We start from the raw sequence: 5,324 nt of genomic DNA on the forward strand, positions 1-5,324 counted from the left end.
TGTCTAAGACAAGGTTATGGTTTACTGGTTATGATTATGCTGTCTGTATGTGTGTATCAGTTTTGTAGTTGAAGTTATGAATATTGGCTCTATACTGTCTGTATTTCAAACTTATGCTATGCTGCTGGGTGACATCCCAGACAAGCTGGTGTTAGCTCTGCCTAGCCTACTTGATGGCCCATTAAGGACCATCAGCTATACAAATGACCCATGGAGACAAGGCAAATACGCCTTGTAACTCAGCAAAGTATGCAGGAACTTGCCCATGTGACTCCAGACTCCATTTTGCTGTAATTTTCCACAGTAAGAACAAAGAGGTGTTCTTACACCTGGAAAAGACTATAAAAGGCTAATGCCTCATCTCCATCTGGTCTTCAATCCTGCTTCTTACCTCTGGAGGAACTTTGCTACAAATTGAAGCTCTGAACAAAGGACTGAGGACCCATCCCAGCGGGGGATGTTCCAGAGACTTGATTTGAACCTGCAGTTTGTTCTATCGCTGCTACAAGCCTGAACCAAGAACTTTGCCATTACTGTATGTAATTGATTCCATTTAACCGATTCTAGCTCTCGTCTCTACCTTTTTCCTTTTATGAATAAACCTTTAGATTTTAGATTCTAAAGGATTGGCAACAGTGTGATTTGTGGGTAAGATCTAATTTGTATATTGACCTAGGTCTGGGGCTTGGTCCTTTGGGATTGAGAGAAACTTTTTTCTTTTACTGGGGTATTGGTTTTCATAACCATTCGTCCCCATAAGGAGTGGTACTGGCGGTGATACTGGGAAACTGGAGTGTCTAAGGAGATTGCTTGTGTGACTTGCGGTTAGCCAGTGGGGTGAGACCGAAGTCCTCTTAGTCTGGCTGGTTTGGTTTGCCTTAGAGGTAGAAAAAACCCCAGCCTTGGGCTGTAACTGCCCTGTTTGAGCAATTTGTCCTGAGTTGGCACTCTCAGTTGGGTTCCGCCAGAACCGCATTGTCACATCCTGGCACAAGCAGGTGCCACCATTTACTGCTTCTCCCAGCCCCACGCCCTGCTCTCTGCCTGAGCCTGGGCCCTGCTGAGTTCACATGGCTCCCAGCTCAGCAGCGGGCACTAGCCAGCCAGGCCTTCCCGCTGGGCTGGTGCTGCAGGAAAGGGAGGGGCCCGGAGCCCGAGGCAGATGTGACCCCGCAAGCGGGGGGGGGGGGGGGGGGGAGTTACTCCTTGAACACGGTCTAATAGTGTGTGGAAAGACAAGTTGTGGTGCTCTGGCGGATTTCAATCTGGGGGAGACATGCCGGAGATCTCATGCAGCCAGCAGTTAATTTTCAAAACTCTAACGATTCTAGATAACTTTTTACCACAAAAAGCATTACATCCAACCCGGGGAAACGCTGGACCTCATTATGATGGATAAAGGTGAACTGCAGCTAATTGATCACAGAAGCTAAAAACACCATGGAAAAATCTCTGGCTAAGAATCAGGGCTAAGCACATAAAGAAGCTTTAAAGTATGTTAGGAGCAAACGAAATCCTAGCGCTGGTACAGGCCCACTACTCGATGGAAATGCTAGAAGTGTTGTAAGGAGGCAGAAACGGCAGCTGCATTCAGTCACTATTTCTGGTTGTTTGTAAAGCAGCAGGAAGAGCTGGGTAACGATAGGCTAGTTAGCCGGACATCAATCCCAGGCAAAACAATGGAAAAGCGAACCAAGGAAGGCTAGGCGCATCGCTAAGACCAGTCAAGGTAGTTTCATGGAAAATAGGGCTCGTCAAACAAACCGGATTTCATTTTTTGATGAGCTAACAGATTTGGCTGATAAAGGTGACCACATAAATGCAGTGTCTTTAGACTTCTGTAAGGCATTTGTCTTAGTACTGCCTAGTATTGTGACTGAAAAATCAGCTCTGTCCCCTCTGAACAGAGCACACGTTAAACGGTTTAAGAACTGGCTGACATCTCCAATAGCAGTCGTCCCTGAGGACTCCTTGCCGAGCAGGGGTGTAGCCAGTGCAGCAGCACAAGGGTCGGTAGCAAGCCCCAGACTCCAACGCCTTCACCAATGATGTCGAAGTAAATCCCCGTGATCAAATCTGCCTGCGACACAGACTGGGGGTGCAGGGAATAACGAGGACAGTGTGGTCTGGATGGCTTGGTAAGCTGGGCCCATTCAACCAGAACATTTCCATACAGCCAGCGTTACACACCTAGGAGCAAGACAGGCAGACCACACCACCCAAGAAAGCAGCAACAGAGAAAGATCCTGGCGTCCCTGCAGACAAGCAGCTCCCAAGAGGGATCCGTGGACGGATTTGCAGAGGGGTGATTCTCTCTCTGGTACGGCACTGGGGAGACAGACACCAGAATCCTGCATACGGCTCTGGTATCCGCATTTTAAAAGGAAGTTGAACAACCAGAGGGTGCAGAAAAGGGCCACCAAAGTGACTCGAGCTGGAGAAAACACCTGGCAGCAGGAGCGCAGCCTGCTTAGCTTGTCACAAGGATGACTGCGGCAACTGGATCCCATCGCAGAGGTACCGTCATGGGGAGAAAAGGCTCAGAACAAGCCGCTCCACGGGCACGCGCTGTCCCCAGGCCATGCACGAGCCAGCTGGAGCCAGCTCACAGCCCAGGCTGGACTCAACCTCATTCCCCAGCATCCTACTTCAGCGGGGAAGGGGCAGGGCTGGGCCCTGGGGCCAACCAGGACACAGTTACTCTCGCTTCTTCGTGGAACTCACGGCTGCCTCACATTCACACCGCTGCTCATCACTGCCTGTGGCCATGAGTTCCACAGGCTCCTCCCAGCCGGGGAGAAGCAGTTTCCCCTCTCTAAGCCTTGGCACCCCTCTACCACTGGCTGTCAGTGCCTCAGCCCCACAGCCCCACTGCTGACCCTGGGGAGGGGCACAACTTCCTGAGGTCTCCAGGCTTCTGGCAGACTCGAGTGTAGCCTTAGCCTGGTCTCCACCCACCCTGCACAGCCGCCGCTGCCCTTGCCCCCTCCCCGTGGGTCCTGCCCCTGGGTAGCAGCAGTGGCTGGAAATGCCTGTACCCCGGGTGGTGCCCGCTCCTCTCAGATGCAGCCCGGCTGATCCAGGCCAGCGGTGCAGATCCATCTAGCACCAACCCCTCACCCAGCACAGCTCCAACGATGCTGCAGCTGCTCCATCTCCTATGCAGAGCAGGGAGACAGGAGCGCTGCTTGGGGGCCCTACACAACGCCAAGGGCCATGCCCACCGGTGCGCAGGTACACGCCATGGGAGAAGGCTCCCAGGTCAAGGGGCCCCAGCTGTGGAGCTCGCAATGGCATGGGGCAGCGGGGGAGCCATGGGACTGAGCCACCAGGACTCTTGGGTTCCTTGCCCCACTCATCCTCCAGCCACGGACAGGGTTGCAAACACACATGCCCACGTGGGCAGCGCCTGCAGACACAGCACCAGAAGGGTTAAACGGCCCTACCCCCACACTGGAGCTCTGGGGTCAGGACTGGCAAAGTGGAGCGTGCCCAGACTCCACTGCATTTGGGAGAATGTGTTCAGGGAGGCTCCTGGGAGCTCGGGGGCAACACCCCAGAGGCCGTTCCAGTCTATCCCATGTTATTACTTTTGTCCCTTTTCACTTTGCCGTGGCTGGGGGGCATCCCAGTCCCCTGTGCTGGCTGCACCCTGCCAGGAGCCGCAGACAGCCAGAGCCAGGCCGGGCTCCCCCAGCTCCCCCAGGACCAGGTGTGGCTCTGCCGTGCGTGCCATGGAGAACAGCGCCACCTGCTGGCACAGCCCACACAGTACCCGGGCTCCTCCACACACTCGGCTGCAGGACGGGGCTGGGGGCCATGGTGGGAAGGCGGAAGGGAGAGGGTGGGTTCTTCCATGAGTTTTATTAGGAACAATCTGTAAATCCCCAGGCAGGTACAAATCCCTGAACAAATTCCCACTGGGCGCCGCAGCCACTGCAGACCCGGGGCTGGCCGGGGGGAGAGCCTGTGGAGCTCCACCAGGACAGCAGCTCCCCTCCCCACAGCCCGGGAGCAAGGCCCACCCACCGGGCGCTCTCAGGGCCATCAGAGGTCAATTCGCATCATCTCCCGCAGGCAGATCCTGGCCCCTCAGCCCCCGACAGCCCGGCACCTGCCCCCAGCAGCCAGCCGGTCTCTGATCAGCAGGGCAAGGCAGCTCTCTGGTACCCAGCTGGCTTTCCACTCAGGGCTGTGGGAGACAGGTGAGGCAGAGGGCAGCCAGACTGGGCCGGAGCCGAAGAACGGAGCCGGCACCGGGGCAGAGAGCCCCAAGGGCGTCGCTGCACATGAGCGAATGGGGATCCAGGACCAGCCTGGCGTGGCAGGGGAGCAAGGGGCTGGCCTAGGCCGGTGGGGCTCTGCATGGGGTGACCCAGGTTAGCCCCGAGGGCAGAGGGATGGTCCAGGAACAAAGGGACCATGTTAAAAGCCCGAGTAAGTGGAACCGGGGGTGGCTCTAATGGACAGGGGCCGCAGCCCGACCCTGCCCCTGGGCCACGCTCCCCACCCAGCCAGCCCCCGCAAAGAGCTACAGGAGAGGGGCCAGACTGGGTCAGGCCAATGGTCCATCTAGCCCAGTATCCTGTCTGCCGACAGGGGCCAGTACCTGGTGCCCCAGAGGGCGCAAATCATCGCAGCGCAGACAGGCCCTAGCAGGGCAGAGTCAGTGTAACAGACCTGGGGCTCAGCCAATCAGAAGGCAGGAAGCAGAGAGTGTGGCTGAGGGAGGAACCTGCCCCGGGACAATTTTTGGTATGAAATAGCCATGGAAGAGCAGCCTGGGGGGTGGAGACTACAACTCCCAGCATGCCACACTGCCCTTCATCCCAACAGCACGGCTCCAGGGCATGCTGGGAGTCATAGTACCCATAGGCCTCACTCCATAATAAGGCAAAGGGGGCTGCAGCCAGCTCCAGTGCCCCCATAGGTGTGGGGCACAGTGCCCCCCCACTGGGCAATTCCAGCCCTCCCTGCCATTCCCTCCAGGCCAACCAACCCCGAGGCAGCCCCTGGGAGGCTGCCCCACCCAGCTCACATGGCTCCTTCCTAGGGAAGGGGAACCTGCAGCACAGCCAGCCAGGGCCCGATCCACACAGCAGCGAGTCCAGTCCTACCCCGGGGGGGTGACGCCCACTGGCTGGCGCTGGGTCACGGGGAGGCAACAGGCAGCAGCTGGAGGGGCCTCGGGAAGGCCCAGCACTGTGGCCATCCAGTCACTCGTGTGCTCACGAGGCAGCGTGGCCAGGCAGGAGCCAGCTGTCAGCCTGGGGACATCCGGCCTCCAGGCCCCTGCAACGACGGGGCCAGGGCAGGGCAGGGCC

Source organism: Emys orbicularis, chromosome 5 (genome assembly GCF_028017835.1).
Source record: "Emys orbicularis isolate rEmyOrb1 chromosome 5, rEmyOrb1.hap1, whole genome shotgun sequence".
Lineage (NCBI taxonomy): Eukaryota > Metazoa > Chordata > Testudines > Emydidae > Emys > Emys orbicularis.